Below are 18,842 nucleotides of genomic sequence, written 5' to 3'. Positions count from 1 at the left end.
AGATGGGTGAGAAAGGTCTATGAATAAGAGAAATGTTCTGAAAATTTATGTCAATCGGTGTCTTATTAAGAAACACAGTCATTCTAAGATTAAGACTAAATTAAGATAATTTGAAGAGAGACCTGAAAAAACCTGTTTGTCCATGTGATTAATAGAATGGGGCAGAATTCATGGTCTGCTCTTTCATCAAGTAGGGTACAAAGAACCTAAGCCTCTCTCTCTTTGTATCTTCTTCATTTTTCATATCAGTCTCAACAAATTCTTGTTAGACGTATGACAAGGAAAGGACAAATATAGTATCACTCACCTGATCCTCTCATAGTCCTTTCCATGGCTTATATGATGACCAGATGTCGCGCCCCGATTGTCCAGCAAGGAAGACGCGACAAACCGGATCCTTCTCAACAGCCTTTATTGGAAGCGCTCTTTTAGGTTTCTGGGAGAGACTGACTCGAATGCCCAGAACGGGCTGCTTATATACCCCCAGCCCTGGGCGTGGCAAAGCGCATGTAGGTGTCCGATTGGTCAATTTGCAATGACTCATTAGCATGCCCCGCCCGGGAGGGGGTGATTGGCCAGGTTCGTGGTACCCTAATGGTACCTCATTTGCATGCCCCGTTTGGGAGGGGCTGGAGTCAAATTCCTAAGTGCACTGTGCATGCAGTTGTCAGCCGTCCGGAGGCGGGGGCGCCGCTTCCCTCAGCTGGCTGCCGCTTTTCAAAGCAGGCAGCCGCTTTTAGTCGGCAGTGGCGCCGCTTTACCAAGCTGACAGACCTGCGGTGCCTTCCAGCCATCAGGTCTGCATCAGGTCGGCTGCTTACAACCAGAGCTAAGACTTTTCCTGTGGTTCCAACCTTCCCACAACACCCCAACCTGTGTCCATAAAAATAAAACTAATTTCGTACTTTCATGAGCAATAGGGTAGAAAGGTTAGGGTAAGATTCTGAGTATGATCCTTCTCTGGCTATTATTACAATTTTGAAGACAAAAAAAACCTAACCACAATTTTATTCTTTTTAGTGGAGGCACTGAAAAATAATTATGGTGGGTTCGTTGTCTAGCATGAATCTATCTCTTAAACTATCAGACACTTTGAGCCCAAACTTATTCCCTTTGTGAATTAGAAGAAAACCTTAGAATGGACTTGATGTTTCTGTTTCCAAGGGATAGAAACTGTGTTCAGAAACCTGCTTTGCCTTTCTCATTTCAACTTCCATTTTTAGACAATTGCACACAAAATTTTAAAAACAGTACCTACCAACTTCACTATCTATAAAAAGTGCCAAGTATCAGTGTATTCAGAAGTCTGTTTCAAAGTATTTTGTCAACATAAGTTAATTTGTGAGTATATATTTATCACTCACCCTTTAAATAGTTACTAAACATACACCACTTGCACCAGAAGCATGAAAACTCTTTATTCGAGTGGCTCATATCTGACCTGCATAAAGGAAAGATAAACAAAAGCAGATGTGGAGTGTTCAATTACTTATTATATATCCAAAAGATCATGGGAATAATTTTGTCATAGTTCTGTCAGCAACATTTTAATTGCTACTATAGATCTTACACTCAGGAGTAACACATTTGATAAGCAAACTTAGGCGGTAGAAAAATATGCAGTCTAGTAGCAGGTGAATGGATAGTGAAAATATACACATGTACAGCATGCTTTTATTCAACCATAAGGAAGAAAGAATTCATAAAATTTGCAGAAAGATGGATGCAACTGAAAGCATTATTTGAGCTAACACAGGCTCAGAAAGACCAATACCATATGTCTTCTCCCATGTAAATCCTTGCCTCTAGCTATTGAGTTTGTGTATCTAGGAGGGAGTAAATATAGGTAAAGGCCAGGAAACTGGAAAGAGGCCCATGTGACTGGAAAGAAAGACACTTTAAAGGAGTTGGTGTGGGGCTAGCAACAGAGTAAGGTGGAGGGGGGGATAACGGGGTGAGCGGATACAGTGGGGAAAGCAGGGGTGGGGGTGAGATGAAGGGTGGGTGTGTGTTTTGGGGAGCAATCATTGAAAAGGAAATGTGCCTGAGAACCATGTGTGAAGCCTTACTTTATAAGCTAATGTCAAACATAAAAATAAATATTTTCAAAGTCGATTGCCAATGAAAGTGCCAGGCAGGGCGAACCTTTATTCATACTACAAGACATAAGGGGTGCCCGTGCTTGTGTGAAGACGGGGTGTCTCACAGTTATGTCTACACATGAGTATAGAAAGGTGAGGGTTAGAATTAGCTACTACTTACACTGCTTCGTGTCTTCATAGTACTCTTTTCACTGTGTGGATTTAAATACATTAGGGTGATGCGTGAGTGGGCGATAGAAGAAGCCAGAAGGGAAATTGGGAGCTTTGGTTTTCAACTTTTTCACTTACACACTCTTAGAAAAGAAAATCTCCTCTGCTTAAAACAAAACTCACAGTAATGAAAACGTTAACCAAGGCACTGATAGTCACGATTTGCAGAGTCGTACATGCTAGGAACTGTTAATCCTTTGTGTACATTATCACATCTTATGCCCCTGAAATTCCCACACTCCTCATATAGGAAGTTTTTATTTTTGAAGTGCTTATTTGTAGTCCTATAGTAGAAGCAGTATAGAGGGACCCCATTTGATTAGCAATTCCAAATATAAAAGGCTCTCTTCACCTTTGACCTTGAAGCTACTTGATACTTTCAGATAGTTAAGTGAGGCCAGAGAGATGGCTCAGCAGGTTATGGCATCTGCAGTCAAGAAACCAAGTCAAGGCTTAGTTTCATCCTCAGGATCCATATATGGTGGAGCGAGAGAATTGGCTTTTACAAGTTGTTCTCTGACTTCCACATACGATGTGGCAGGTGTGTCCACACACATATGAACACCTCCCCCACACCAAACAAATGAATGCTTGCTTCTCCACTTACTACTTCAGGTGCCCTCATTTTGCCTCTACAGATCAAGCTGAAGAGTTGAGGCTGCTCCTCTTGTTTCTGGGTCCCACCCAGCTCATTCATTTAGAGTCCCCACTTACCTCTTATATATTGTACACGTGGTATCTGGGCTACTCTTCCCCCAAAGAAGCATAGTGGCTGACTCTGCTAATATGAGCACCTTGGAATTCCTGTAAACATTGTTTACTGTTCTAAAGGGAATGGGGGTGGGGTGGGGAGAGCAGATCTCTCTTAGATGTTTTTGAATATTGCAATAACAGAACATTAAAAATAATCTCTATCTCTATCTCTATCTCTATCTCTATCTCTATCTCTATCTCTATCTCTATCTCTATCTCTATCACAGAGGTTTTATTGGAGACCCAGATCTTTCTCCTGGGTGAATGGAAACTCAGTTACTGTCTTTTAAGCAAAGCACTCAGCTGTATTCTCAATTAACCTCAGGGGAAGGTACTTGCCACCTGCCACACTTCCTGGGCACTTTCTCTTTGTAAGAACCTCCTATCCTCGTGTTCTTCCTCTCAGGTTTTTTTTTTTTTTTTTTTTTTTTTTTCCTCCTGAACTTTGCTTTTGTTTGTGGTATTTAGACATGCTGTTTTCTCTCCTCCGTGTGTGTCCTAGGATTTGATCTAATTGTCTGCTGTTCAAGTGTCACTAGGCATTATTATTGAGAAGACGAATGGGACAAGGGTCAGAGTTCAGCAAGAAGGCATCTGCTTGCTAGCAGTGCATAGTGGAAGCTCTCCGAAGTGATCTTTAATGAAAGCTTGGAAAACATTTGCCAGAGGGGGCCATGCTCTGTGCTTCTTCCTTGGAAGGATAGAAAAGAGGTGAGAGGAAGGGAGTTCCAGAAAGTCCCCTGTTTGGGGTGTCTTTTTCTAAAGTAGGGGAGAACATGGGGGTATGTGTGCTGCTGCCGTGTGATTAAACGGTGAGAAGAAAATGGACGCTTTTGAATAGATACTAACCATTTGCCTCTGGTGCACCGAACGTCGCAGAGAAAGTTTCCACTTCACTTGCAGAGCCTGTCACCGGCCCGTGTCCAGTGGCCTCAGGTTACTGTGCCTTCGCCGGCTCAAGTTCTCTTACTGGACTCTCTTAAGCTGGCAGTTGTTCTTCCACTTAGCAGAGGGGCCAGAAGCCCCAACCGATGAGAGCCCACAATTGCTTTGGCACTGGAGACAAGCGGGACAATGGCTGCATTGTTCTTTTTGCCCTCCTGAGTAGGCAAGTGTCTTCTCCATCGGATCTTGACGTGGAAGGAGGCTGAATCCAGGGTCCTTGGCGATTCATCTTCCTTCCTCTTCCCTTGATGTGCCTTTTTGCCCTGAAGCCATCAAAGCTGTTTGGAGGACTCTGGACTGCCTGCCCCTCCCCGTTGCTAGACACAGAGTGGAAGTTGAGGGAAGAAGAAAACCCAAGTCAGAAAGCTTATTTTAGTCCAGGTGCCACCTGCAGCCCGGGTTTCCTTGAGGACTTCTCTGCATATGTCATGCTTCTGGCCTCTGGGATTGCTTGAGCAAGCACTAAAAATACCCAAGGCAAGAAGAACGCGGCAGCACCGAAGACGGGCAGCAAAAGCGGCTCCTAGGTGGGTGGGGATCCTGCCACTGGCTTCCAGCGCGCGGGAGCCCAGGCGTCTCCATTCAGGGAGCACCAAGGTAGCGGGATTCCCCGGCTGCCTTCCAGGAACCCGGCAGAGTCTCGGGTACTCCCTGGGGCACAACCCTGCAAGCTTCATGCTTCAGCTCTTTAGAGAGAGCGAGCTCGGTGCCCCTCTCTGAGCATGCGCGGTCCTCTCCCCGCCTCTACGCCCCCCCACACCCCCTCCCCGCCGGCCTTTTGCTCCTTCCCTTTCATTAAACAAACGGGAGGTCCCAAAACCTGGACCCAAAGGCGAGAGGAGGCAGAAGCAAGGAGGCTTAGCAAGGGATGGTCGCCTAGGGGAATCTGTGATCCCGCTCACTCCCGCCCCCATCCCGCTCGCGAGCACACACACACACACACACACACACGCACATACATCGCACAAACACACACACTCGCATACGCCCGCGACGCGCGCTCGCCCGCTCGCTCTCCCACGCAAGCGGAATGCAGCAGCGCCAGAGGAGCTTGTCTGCAACCGCTGCCTGAATGCACCTCGCCGTCCGCAGCCGGTCCGCCCAATAGGGCGCAAGGAAGGAAGCTTGGCCGCCAAAGGTGAGTGTGGCGCCCGGGGCACAGCTGAGACCGGACAGACTGGGATGAGGGGGCAGGTTTCCGACCCGACGAAGCGACTCAGGTGGCACACGCCTGGCTTGCTGGTTGTAAGGTGCAGGTGAAGGTAGTGCCCTGGTCCTAGGAGGAGAGCTCGATCCCATGCCAGCGAGGATCTCTGCTGCTGCGAGGTGCCAGATGGACCCAAAAGAAAGCTACCCGGTCTAGGCTCGTAAACTTTCCTCTCCTGTCATTTGGCAAACGTGGAGACAAAGGGGGCGTGGAGGCGCTCTCTAGGTCCGGTTCCGCCCTTCAGACTGCATTCCAAGCTGAGACGCCCAGCAGGATTGCAGGGGTGGGCGTGGGGGTCCGGAGACCTTACAGTAGCTGATGGCAAACCCACTGCCCCAACAGGGGTTGAGATTTCTCAGCCCCTAGCTGTAAGCATGGCCATTGATTTTTGAACCTGGGCACTTGCCAGAGGTTCTCTTTCCCGAGCTCCAGGCACATAGTAATCGTGTCACCTGGAGAATTGGGATAGCCAAGGGCTTTCTCATCGACTTCGACAGTGACCGAGTTTCTAGGGTGAGGCTCGGGTCAGTGCAGGATGAATGATGAGTTATTGAAAGGCTTGGCATAATCACCTCCTAGAAACGCCGGGCCCCAGGGTCTCTGCTCCCGGGGGAAGGCGCTGTCTTCACAAACACCGCTGCAGCAGCTCTGGGAGCTGGACGGAGACAGCTGTGTGGCAGCGGTGTCAAGCGAATCTGGGAATTTATTTTTGCCCTGGATATTGTGGCACACACGTGTGGACTGTGTGTAGGTTTCTGGGCTGTTATTTGTCTTTGTGGAGATATCGGGTATTTTTTGCTTTCAACCTTTCCTGTGGAGATGCTTTGCCACCTGCCACCTAGTTATCTAGTTATTTCCCTATGTATTTCCCTTCTGCATTAGGGAAAAGGTCCTGAGAACAGAATTTCCATTTGAAAAGCCAGTCCCTGCTGAGGTGAACTCTTAGCAAAGGGCCTGCTTGCACTGGGGAAAGCCTGGAATCTAAGAGTGCTTTGAGGTAGCCAACACTGGGTCAGCAGGTGAGGCCAGACAAAGAGGGGCAAACCAGAGACATTTAAAGAGGTGTGAACAGACAGCCAATTAAGGCAGTCAGAGGGCCAGTGCCAGGCACGGTAACACATTCACTAATTCCATTCTCCTTTCTGGGGCTGTGGTTGACAGTCCCTGTTCATGGAATGGCTCTGGTTTGGAGGAGCCCAGAATGTCACATCTGGACCACAAAAGACTTGGTAGTGCCTAAACTTGCCTTTACTATACAAACAAGTTTGGATTTTTAGATATAGAAAGTAGATGTGTTCATATTTCTCCGCCTTGCTGTGATTGTGACTTGAAGGTGGGGTGAATGCACGTGGGTACAGTTTTGTCTCTTCTATAAACTAGAGTCTGGTGTTTAAGTGAAGCTAAGCTGCTGTTGGCGGAGGAAATGCTAGAAGCTGTGATCCAGTATCAGTGACTGGGCCATATAGTCAAGGGGCTTTCCCTCACTTTCAGGTAGCAAGTAGAGAGCACCTCTCTCTGCTTCTGCAAACAGGGAATGGTTTTGCTTTGATAACTTTAGGACTGGATTGTGAGAAACTGTGACATTCATGAGTTTCACTGAGAAAGTTCACACATGAGACCTTGCAATGCCAGAGGAGGCGAGGTTTGGAAGAAGAAAGGAAAAATACAGGAGGTGGTGGTGGGGTGTTGATCAAGGGAAACAGAGAATTTAAAAAGCCTAGCTTCATGGCTCCATTGAAGTGTACAGTGCGAAAGAAATCCAAAAGTGTTTCTGTCTTGTTCTTTTTCAAATAACTAGGGAAGAAAAGACCTCCCCAGAAGCCAGTGCTTTTTACTTCAGGGTGACAGTCTCATCATTATTCTCACAGCTCTTGGCAGGAAAAGATGAAGATTTTCTCACTCCCCTTTACTAGGGTTCTTTATCTGCTACAGTGCATTTTCTCTTTCTTCATGCAAGATCAGGTTATTTTGATAACACAGAGACTCTGTTGACAGGTGTCTATTGACCATGTACTGTACTTAGTACCAGAAGCCACTTAAAATATATAACCTTGTTCTGGCCCTCAGAGTGTTTGCAGTGTTGTAAATCTGGGATTGGCATACATGGAACAGTCAGCTTGCTCTGTACTGAGCTCCTGACATACGACCTGTACACTCCCTCCCCCCCCCCCCCCTCTGGATTTTCTCCACATTTAGAGAACATGCACGGAGACTTGTTGCTGAAGGAACAAATAAAACCAAACCAAAACACAGAAGAGTAAAAGCTGGTTCAAACCCTTAAGAAGGAGGAAACCACCTCTGGCATATAACTAACTCACTTATGACAGCAGTGTAAGCAAAGTGCCAACAGTACCTGCAAGCCAAGTCTTTGTAAGAAGGGACGGATTGAAAGGCAGGCAGAGGAAATGTGTGACTGTTTGATACAAATTTGGGTAACTGTAAGTCATCCTATGTGTGTAAAGCCATACAGGAAAGAATGGCACCTGGATGACACTAATTAACAGCTAATGCTGTGGAGTGAGTGTTTGTACAGAGATACGGCCAGGATGCTATGAAAGCACAAAGGGAGAGCTTCCAGGGAAGGAAAGGTTGGGAGACCACAAGGTTTCTTAGGGAGTTTGACGGGAGGTGAGTCTTGAACAAGAACAAGAAGCAAAAGGCTTCCCAGGCAGAAAGCAAATGTGCGGCATGGAAGGAGTGTTGTGTGGCTGCAGCAAGAGATGCAGGGTCTTATCTCCTTGGAGTGGAATAACAACATGTCAGAGTAATAAGCAGGAATCACGTGCGTGCCTGGAATCCCCTCCACCCCCACCTCCAACCCCCACCCCGTCACCCCATCAAAAGAGCTCCAATTTTATGTGAAAGTGTAGGAGCCTTTGAAGGTTGGGAGAGTCTGAGACACGATCAGATGTGCATTAGAGAATGATGGCCATGACCACAGCGTGGAGGATGAATTGGAGATGGTGAGGCTGCAGTCCTGGAGCTTACTGTGGGGATAGAAGTGTGAAATGACAGAGACGGTGGAGTAGCGGTGGGGAGCAGAAGGAAATATGCCTGGGAAACCAGAGATAAGTAGTAAAACCTGCTATTCCCCCTCAGCATCCATTCCTGGGTTTTGTTTTCTGCTTTGTGAGTGCAGGGCACTCACTGCTGAATCTTCAGCATTTAGCACGGGGCTGATATAGAGGGGACATATTCACTGGATGGATAACTAAATCAGTTGAATGAGAAGTTCAATCACAAAGTAATGACTGTGCTCTGGGATAATAGACATTAATTCATGGTCTCTGAGGGGCTGACTTTTGGGGACCAGTGACAAAAAATGTTCTAGGGAGACTGCAGGTTAAAACAAGGACACATTTTCTCAGCTTAATCTGTGAAGAAGTGCTACTCCTCCACAGAGTCACTGTGATCGGCATTGAGCCACCACTTCAGAGCACCTACTGAAGAAATTGGGTTACCAGCAAATCTTGGACACAGTAGTAGTATCACACAATTAGTTCCTGATACATAGTAGGTTATAATGATTTTTTCCTTATTCCCCTTGCTTGTCAAAATACCCTTATTTATTGAACGTAGTGAAAACTGTTTAAGTTGAAACTCAAGGCTCCTAAGATCTAAGGTCTCATTTAAAGAGCCCTTGGCATCTTGGATCTTGGCCAGACTCTCATGCGCTAGAAACCCACACTACAACTTGAAGGTCCATGCATCTTAATGAGCAAAGTCCACCTATCTTGAGTTATAATATGAAACTCCCAGTATGAGACATGTGCATGCAGCAAAGCAGAATTTGTTCTCAAGCTGACCACAGTGGTGTAGGAAAAGTAGCATTTCAGACAGCACAGTGTATTTGATAATATGGTAGCTGGACGGATGATGGCAATAGAGAATGAGGTTAGCCTAGAAAGGTGAGTGGCATTATATTTTACAGAAGTGAATTTTGGGGTATCTCTGGAACATCTACTAAAGTATTGGGTCATATCTCAATGTACTGTGATATCACAAGAAATATCAACTCTTGTTTGCACTAAAGGTTAGGATAGGAAGAAGACCATTAACCCAGAAATGAAATCTCAACACTTAGCTACAGATAGGGGAGGGTGAGGGTCAAATAAAGAATGTAAAAATGGACTTCTCAGACAAGGGAGGAAGGAATGAACATGAAAGCAAAAAGCCAGGGAAACTTTGAAAGGGATATTCAGGCTCCAGAAATGTACCCTGGGTCAGGCTTTGCATCAAGACACAGACATGAAATCCGACTACAGCATGCATAGTTCTTTTGCCTCAGTGCTGAGACGGTTCTTAACAGCTCTCCTGTGAGATCCCAAGCTGGTCAGCATCAGGACCAGCTCTCAAAGCTACTGTGGCTATTCTATAGTCTGTGTCCTTTCATGGAGTGTATCATTGAGAAGGATGGCTTTAAATGACGAGGGAGCTGAAGTACAGAACTGAAGATAGACAGTGAGCAGACCTCCCCAGTGACAGCCAGAAAAGCAGCCTCACACAACCGTGTGTGCAGAAGCCATATTTCAGAGTCTAGAGGGGAGTGGAGGGAAGAGCATCCGGGCTTGTGCATCTATCCATCATTTATGAAGTCTGGCAGGGGGAGAGTTATGGGACCATCGGGAGAAGGTGTAGTGAGCTTGCAGCAAGTTCTTATCAAGGAGGAGCAGATGGAAAGAGGTAAGGCTTAAGAACAAAAGGTGCAGGGATGAGAGCAGGAGAGCAGAGCAGAGCAGAGAGAAAGGATGTCTGGTCCTAAGAATGTGGGAAGGACTGGGGCAGACACAGAATTTCTCTCCCGGACTACTAAATCATAGGTGTTTCCTGAAGCCTAGAGAATTAAATCTTTGAGCGTCCAACCTAAGCTCTGTTGCTGGCCCTGCAAGTTGATGAACCTTGTTTATGGAGCAGTGTGGCTGCTGCTTGTGCTCATTCTGAATTCACTCAAAAATCTGAATTAATTGAATTCTTTGCTGTTAAATAGTAGATATCAGGGGGGCAGTTTCTGCCTTTAAATTTTAAAAATGGATATTATTATTATTATTATTATTATTATTATTATTATTATTATTATTAATGTGTTAGAGAGAAAGGGGAACAAGTAGGGAGGGAGAGAGCACACACGAAGAGATTAGAGAACAACTTTCAGGAGTGGGTTCTCCCACCATGTGGGTTCTAAGGATCAAAGTCACCTTGTCAGGCTTGGTAGCAAGCACTTTTACCTGCTACCATCTTACCAGCCTTCAGTTAAATCCTTAATTCTGGCTCTGCCACTGATCAACTGTGTGAGTTTGGCCACGTAATAACTATCTCTGTGCTCTCAATTTCTTTTGTGCTTAAGGATCACAGTAGATTCTATTCTGAAAGACTTTGAGGATGAGTTATTTGTTCATTTTCGTGCAAGGGGATGGAAGATCTCATGTGCAAAAGTAGTGAAGTTACAGACATACAGCCCATGTGTGCTTTGGTGTTCATTTAAAAAAAATCTTTTGTTAGTTAGCTGATTGTAAGCCCAAGTTTCTAGGTGCAGGAGTTAAATCAATAGACACAAACATGGTGGGAGCAGGCCAGTGAGGCTGCTTGCTGAAGTGGCTGCCAGGAACCTTTGCTAGGTGTCTGCTTCTCACACCTGGGGAGAAGATGAAAGTTTACTTGTCTTTTTTTTTTTTTTTTAAATATTATTTATTTTATGTATATGAGTACACTGTTGCTGTCTTCAGACAAACGAGAAGAGGGCATTAAATTCCATTACAGATGGTTGTGAGCCACCATGTGGTTGCTGGGAATTGAACTCAGGACCTCTGGAAGAGCAGTCAGTGCTCTTAACCACTGAGCCACCTCTTCAGCCCCTGAATGTTTGCTTGTCTAATGTGGCCCTTACACTCTTCAACCTTTCAGGCACTTCACAATGGTAACTTTGCTGTTTAACAAAATGCTCTCAGGGACATGATTACATGTCGTAACTACAGCCCTACCTGGGTACTGAGAAATATGGACTGTAGACACCTCAGATATGACATTGACAATATTCTTGAGCAAATTGTCTACTTTCTTCATTGGAAAGTTTATGTAGTGTCCTAAAACAGAATCCTTGAGGATAAGGAGGTCCCATGATCTAGCCAGTTAGCAGCAGGGCAGTGAGTGGGACTCAGGCTTGATGGATAATTCCCTTCCATAAAATGTATATTCGTATGCATATACATACATATATGCCTATGTATACATCCATCCTATTTACGTTCACATACACTAAATTCCTCACAACCCTCCCAGGGAAAGCTTTCTTTTTCACCCTGAAGTTTCTGGCTATGATGTTTTCTCTTTCTGGAATTCCATTCTTAAGTTGTCCTGAGCTCCTGACCGCTTTTGTTTCTGTGCTGCTTCAGTGCCTACCTTAGTGCTTGGTTCATAGTCACTGCTCAATAAACACTTTATACTGCAAACATAAATGAACAAATCTTCCTCTTTGAGTCATCCATGCTGGCCTAAACAGCATAGCTTTCTGTTTGTGTTTTTGTTATTGATTTTTGTTCATTTGGATTTTTTTTTAAAAAGAATAACCATAAACTTTCCAAGTGTAGTGGGTCACACAGTGAGCTGTCTCATCCGGCTTCCACTTGAAATGCGATTAGGAATGAGGAATCAAAGAAGGGCAACAATTTACCTACGGTCACTAGTGACTGCAGGTGAGAAGTGTCCCAGTGTAGGCTGAGAAGCCCCTCTACAGCATGGAAATTAGATGTTGCCAGAGAAGCCTAGTTTTGCAGGCACACTACTGGCTCCTGTCTTTATTTAAGTTTTAAATATTTTGATTATTATGGGGTTCTTCAATTAAGTATGAATTTCAGAATATTTCACCCAGACACTTTTGGTTGTTGAGGGTTTTGGGAGAACTGTTTGAATCTTTTTTTCCCCCTGATATCATTGCCTTATCACCTGCCTTTTCACAAAGTGTAGTAAGGTTTGTCACTAGCTTTTCTATACAATGACACTATTTAAAGCAAGTACACACATCAATGAAGTATTGATGGACCCTTTACCTAACATACAGACAAGTGCTGCTAACAAACTTTCATGACTCGGTTGGCCTGATAACAAGGTAACATTGCGTTCAATGGTTAAAGTCAAGCCAAAGACCTAACCTGAGAGCTGAGGAAAAGCTCTGCTTACCTGTTATTTGCTAACCTCTCTGTCTCAGAGCTAGAAGGGGTTGCAAGTATTGTCTAGACAAGTCCTTTTGTTTACAACTTGTCCCATGTGCCTTTTGTCTTCCTTTATAACTCAAAGGTTCAAGTTAGGAAATGGGCAAAAATGAGCACACCTGTCACCTGGCCTGCTTTGGATTGTGGCACTGTGGCCTGTCTGTGAAATGAGGACAGCAAGCACACTGACAGAGCCTGACCATCTCTGAAATTAGACAAGGGAGAAAGAGGATAGGTAGGAAAGACAAAGAACTAAAGGTGGGGAAGGTAGAGTGGGTTTCCTAGATACCGTGCAGATGCCCAAGCTGACTCTCTGGAAGGCTTCATGTGTGTTATCAATGTGGGTTACAACACACTGGTGAGTAGTTACCAACACCTTCACTTGACAGCTGAGCAAATCAAACTGTAGAAAATTGAGCTGGCTTACTCTGCTGACTGACACAGAGTTAGATTCATAGTCAGGAATGCACTCAATGCCAGTGCACAGCCCATTTCTTCTGATTCTGAAGCCTTGGCATGTTAGATCATCTATAGCCTTTTCGATCTCTGGAAAACCTTGGGGGACAAGCTTCGTGGCTAGTCAGTGTTAACTGGTTGGGAGTCAGCTTGGCATCCTTGCAGGTAGTCCTTCATCTATGGCAAATTTATCTTTTTCATCCATCAGTAACAACCTGGAGCAGAGTCACATACACATAGGAAATAAATACCCTCCTCTAGTGATTATCATAAATCTCGACATGACTTGGAAGCCCAGATCACCTCAGTTATAATAGAAATGGCCATCTCTTTTAGCATTGTGGGATCAAGTGTTCTAAAGATGCTCACAGACAGTCTGATAAAAAGATGGCTGTGGTGATGGGGAGCAACCATGCCATAAGAAGATGAGCTGTCTTTACACAGCTGATGGGTGAGGGTTTCTGGGGCATCGTTTTATTGAGATTTCTGATAAGAAGCCCAGAGCAATGGACCCTCATCAACATATGAATTCAATGGAATACATAATCAAGTGGAATAAGATGCAATTAACAGGAATAGTATGGTTGAGAGAGCTGATGCTCGGCTCAGCATCTCTGCAAGCCCAGCTCACTTTATCACCATTTCCATGTCCTAGTCTGGCTGGCCATCACTTGCAGCCAAGCTCAGACATCCCCTTGACCTGATAACCAGCCCACAGCCTACTCTCCTTGAGGTCCCCGAAACTAAAAAGACAAAAATAGACATTTTATTCTTACTTGTACTACTCAGGGAAGCCATCATCTCTGCAAATAGTATGTCTGGATGTACTTTCCCGGAACTTTAAAAGCCAGGCAGGACCTCAAAAGCTTGAGAAAAATCTTTTAGGTATAATTTAGTTCTTTGTTTGTTTTTAGTTCGACATACAGCATATGATACAGGGCACAATTTCTTGCCAGGCTAGTTTGAACCAATAGTAATACCACACCTCATCAATTCAAAACTGAATTAACTCAGTCCTGTGTGTATTATGTTGCTGTACAAAATGCATGTATAATAAATGAAGTTTTTTTTTCAAATTCCAGTCCCCATCTCTTGAGAATCCATGTAAACTGTATGCTGCACATCCTATTAACAGTTTTTGTCCATTTTTCACTTATATATTTTATCTTTTTTCTTAAGTGGTGGGACTCTATACATTGTGTTGGCTTTTTGGATTTAGCTAATTTTTCTGTGTAGTAAACATTTACTGAATGTTCCCAATTGTATGAGCAGGCTAAAGGCTGCTCTACATTTCAGGACAGATGAAGACTAGCTAATGCATGTCTTCTGAACATCTCATAGAAGCCACCTATTAAACAGTGTGCCTCCCAAGAGTTTACATCATAACAACAGATACAATAATGAGAGCACTAAATTCAAACTTAATCCATGGCAACAGCAGTGAGCTCCTCTTGATTCACAGAATTGCTGGGAGGGATGGTCCATTTCAATGGCTGTATTTTTTCAGATAAAAAAGCTGAGGTTCTTTGAGGTTAAGTTGCTTGTCTAGGGTCCCACAACTGGTGATTGGCAAGACAGAGATAACAGACTATTTTCTAGTCTGTTAAGTCAGTGCTGATTCCACTACATCTGACTGCAAAACAACTCCCTGAATCAAGAAGTGGGGGCTGGGTAACTTGAATCACAAAAACTCGCTTGTGTAATGAATTGCTACCAAATTGAACTGCAGGCTTCATGTAAATGTCACTCAGAAGCCTCTGCAAAGATTACCTTCTCATTTTCCCGTCCCAACCTGCCCATCTCATATCTGTTCCCTGGTTTCCTCAAAGGCCCGAGGGTCTCACATTTGCATAATACTTTGAAACAGGCAACATTCTTGAGGTGAAATGAGATGTTACCCAAGTTTCCTAGGGAAGGCACTCATCTGTGAACATATTACTGGGGATTTAGTTTCCAATTTGGCATCTTGCCAATCTGAACCTTAAGCAGTGAATCCCCAAATTGAATGCATTTGACATGTCATCTTTAATCAAACAATTTGCTCCTCCTTATGCTTATCTGGAAAGTTCTGCTCATGATATGGCATACATAAAACTACGACTTCTAAACATGCTAACTCTGTTTCCCTGCTCTGTTAAAGGGCCTCAGCTGTGTCATTCACTTAGCTTTGTGATGCTGGGCCAATCCCCTTGCCTTTCTCAGAATTCTCACATGTAGAATTCAGAAGACTTGGAAGGGATGGGAAGATGGAGAGAATGACTAATACATGAAGACTGGACTTTAAAAAATTAAAGTCTAGTTCTCCGTCTCTGTATTATTTTATTGTCGTGGAAATTCTTGGGAATTAATGTAAATACATGGCATTTTTACATGCAAAGTTGATACTGTTGATCTATACTAAACACATGTATTAGGTCTCAATTTTCCTAGTTGTACTGGTGGATTACCTGGATGTACACATATACATATGCTTGCAGAGACTCATAGAACCTGAAGGGTGGGTGATAAGAACCAGAAGCCTACCCAGTGCTTAGGTCTCTCCTTCCACTGCAAACAAGTAGGTTAGCCTCTCCTTTCTACCTCCATGCCTCTATTGCCCCCCAGTAGGTGGCCATATGTATGACTATAAGATAGCAGCCATCTGAGTCTGAACTTTGGTTGTCTGGGATCTTGGCAGTTAAGGCAGAGAAGGCTAGTCAGATGTGCCAGCCATATTTACATGCGATGCAGGGCCTTTGCACTCACGGTTAGATCCACCTGCAATGTCTGCTTTGAAAAAGATCTGCACACCTCCAATTCCAAAGTCATATGTTTGCCTACTCATTGGCTATCAGGTAGGCCTTGCCTGATAATGTCAGAAATATTCAGCCCGCTACTCTTTAATTTGCTTTTATTTATATTTCCTCAGCAGCCCTGAGAAGTTCTTTAACTATTTATGAATTTGCTCATTCATCTGTTTGTTACCTGTCTCTCTTTCTACAATATAAACATTATGAGGGATTCTGTATATTTTGTTCACTATCTCATACCCCAAACCCCAAAGACTGCCTGACATTTACTGAATAAATGTATTAGACGAGAAAAATCAGTAGTATTTTGAACATAGGTTTAAGATGCCAAAAGCAATGGCCACACCAAAAAGACAAAAAGCATGAACATCTCAAAATGTGCAGAAGCTCCAGAGAACACAGTAAGAAATGAAACTCAGTGCAGGGCACTGGTTCCAGAGGACTAATCTGAACAGGGCTACAGGGCTTTGCTTTTCTTTGCCTACTCTCCTGCCATTTTAGGAACCCGTTCCTGTGGACCCATAATGCATGTCAGGTCACACAGACAGCCAACAGTGAAGCTCATATCCTCACACTTCCAGGGAAAATGACTTTTCCAGTTTGTCTTGTTTTGTCCATTACTGGTCTCAGGTCTCTTTTATTCTTACAAAACCCATTAAAACCTTTTTCTCTTCTAACATATTAATGACCCTTAGTTTATTCTTGCTGTTAGCAATCTAATGAGTGATAGTACTTATTTTGATATCTTTTCCTTAATTATGTGTCACTTTCAGAATTTTATCGTAAAAAGTGGGACTTATTGAAAACCCTCTCCAGTCACACTGTGATCTCTAGATAAGGTCTCTCTCCAACACAATCATTTATAGTCTTCGTGTCAGAGCCTTTCTTTCACATAACCCTCTTCCCCAACATGTAAACTTAGCCCTCAAAATTATTTCAGCACTCTTAGATGAAGGGATTTTGGTTGCCTTTTGCCTATGAAGTCCTTGAAGTATTCCTCCCTGACTCTCATACTCCTATCATGAAATTACCCCCTGAATGTCCACATCACTTTTGTTCAGAATTAGTTGCAAGTGAAAAGTCCACCTGAGGCATCATCACCTCACTAAGACATGTGATTACATGAAAGATGTCAAAGGTGTCTTTTAGCATTATGTCAAGTAACTTGTCTTGTCACCAATTTGTGAATATCTGTCCTCAGTCCCTATCTTGTCTCACTGTGATGGCTGTCTATTCAAAGTATCAGGAACACATTATTCCTCCATCAGCTCAAATAGTCCCCATCATCTTCCCATAATGATGTCATTTCAGTTTTTCTTCTGCCTGTTGTAGTTCTCAGGATTCTACCCTTAGATTTGAATCATGAGTGTCCTTAGTATTTGTGCTTGTAAATAGCATATGCTGTTTGGAGTTGTAGAGATGGATCAGTGGTTAAGGTCACTCTTGATCTTTCAGAGGACTTGTGTCTAATTCCTAGCACCCATGTCAGATGGCTCACAAAACTCTGTAACTCCAGTTCTAGGTGATCAGACACCCTCTCTAGACTAGGCTGACATCTACTCACATATTAATAAAAATAAACTGAATCTTTAAACATGTTTTTAAAGCACTTGTTTATAATGTTCATGCTGTAGGTAAATGTCCCCAGATATGTCTGTGATTTCAGCTTGTCTTGCATATCTCTCCTTATCCTGAACAAGATAAAGCAATCCATCTTTCTTCTTGCCTACTTTGATGACTATCACAATCCTTTTTCAAGTCTCCCAATCATGGATAATATTAATATCTCCAGGAATTGAACATTTGTTATTGAGGGGAGAGTTTTAGCATAGGAGAATCTTGGTAATTATCCTCATATTTCACCATAATGGTAGGTAGAACTAATTTAACACATCTAAGAAGATTCAAGAAGTTATAACACATTGTATATATGTATTGAAATCTCATGTTGTATTCTATACATCTATACAATTATTGTCAATTAAAAATAAACAAAACATTTGTTGACTGAGGACCTCACCTCCTCCTTTATTTGCAATGTTCAGATGGCATGTGGCCTAACTTTGGTTATTTTTTTTTCCCTGTGGCTAGAGAACTATGTCAGCAGAAATGTGCCAGAGAAACGGGTCCATAAATAGATCATTACTCACCGGGAGAGATGCCAAATGGCCTTGTTCTGTGTCCAAGAAAACACTGGAACTCCTGAAAAGCAAAATGAAAAATGACAAGGGAACTTATCATTTCACTGGGAAAACAAAAAGCATGAGCATAAGATAACAAGATATTTGATAATGGGAGCATTTGAGGGAAGATGTTTCAGGGTTAGCCTGAGCTAACTCAAAGCCTCCAAGAACCTAGAGCTCTTGACTTTCTCAGAAACCCTATAAACTTCCTGCTGAATGTCTTCTATGCTGCTTCAAGGCATTCAAGATTCCATCACTATAGCATCTGAGGCTATCTTGTAAGCATGGGGCTCACAGCAAGATGGTAAACCACAAAAATCAGAGATTCCTATTAAGGAAAAGGTTCCTTTTTGTTTTAGATTAAAATATAAAGATGAATATGGTGCTGTACATTGCAGAGAGACTCACAGAAGCATTGATTTTATTTTATTTTTTTGCATTTTCCATTTAAAAATTGTATTATTGGACCAGCGATCAGGCTCAGTTGGTCAAGGTACTTGCCACCAAGAAACATTGATTTTATAATAGGAAATGCACGTCTCCTAATGTATTGGTAGTGATACTCAGGCTTCCATTGCCACTAATCCTCAGGGGCCAGGAGAGAGATTCATTCAGAGCCACTTTCCAGGAAATGACCACTTACAAATGAAGCCTTAAAAGATAGGAATAGTATAGCTGTGAATAACTGAAACGGGTTTAATACAGCCACACTACTAGAGAGCGTTAACAGTAAGAAATGCATACCCGTGAGAGTAAAGTATGCAAACACAAACTAGACAGTGTAAATGGCCAATGACTTGTGATTTGGTTCAATTCCATAATGAATAAGTGAATAAAAACTCAAATTCTCACTTGGCAGCTGTCCAATTAGTACAACATTAAAAAAAAAAAAAAAAAAAAAAAAGACATTGACTACAGATGCAGGCATGTGCCTGAGCGCTTTTGAATAAAACATGTTGTCTTATGAGTTTTTGTCTCTAACTGGCAAATAT

At 43.3% G+C, this 18,842-nt stretch overlaps 1 protein-coding gene and 1 long non-coding RNA gene across 3 annotated transcripts in view; one reads left to right on the top strand and one right to left on the bottom strand.

Moving 5' to 3' along the window:
• Positions 1-1,393: 1,393 nt before the first annotated feature.
• LOC143442450 (uncharacterized) lies at positions 1,394-5,228 on the bottom strand. Its single transcript, XR_013110679.1, has 2 exons — positions 5,089-5,228; positions 1,394-4,327 (listed from the first exon to the last, which is right to left on the bottom strand). It is a non-coding gene; the product is annotated as an uncharacterized LOC143442450 (long non-coding RNA).
• Positions 5,011-18,842, top strand: part of Plppr1 (phospholipid phosphatase related 1) — a 247,265-nt gene continuing 233,433 nt past the window's right edge. Inside the window, exon 1 of one of the 2 annotated variants that reach the window (XM_034502782.2) lies at positions 5,011-5,148. The gene's annotated coding sequence lies outside the window, so the exon portion shown is untranslated. The remainder of the gene's footprint in view (positions 5,149-18,842) is intronic. The other variant, XM_076934990.1, reaches the window with a different exon arrangement.

Source organism: Arvicanthis niloticus, chromosome 5 (assembly GCF_011762505.2).
Source record: "Arvicanthis niloticus isolate mArvNil1 chromosome 5, mArvNil1.pat.X, whole genome shotgun sequence".
Taxonomy (NCBI): domain Eukaryota; kingdom Metazoa; phylum Chordata; class Mammalia; order Rodentia; family Muridae; genus Arvicanthis; species Arvicanthis niloticus.
This window is presented reverse-complemented; position numbering and strand designations above follow the sequence as displayed.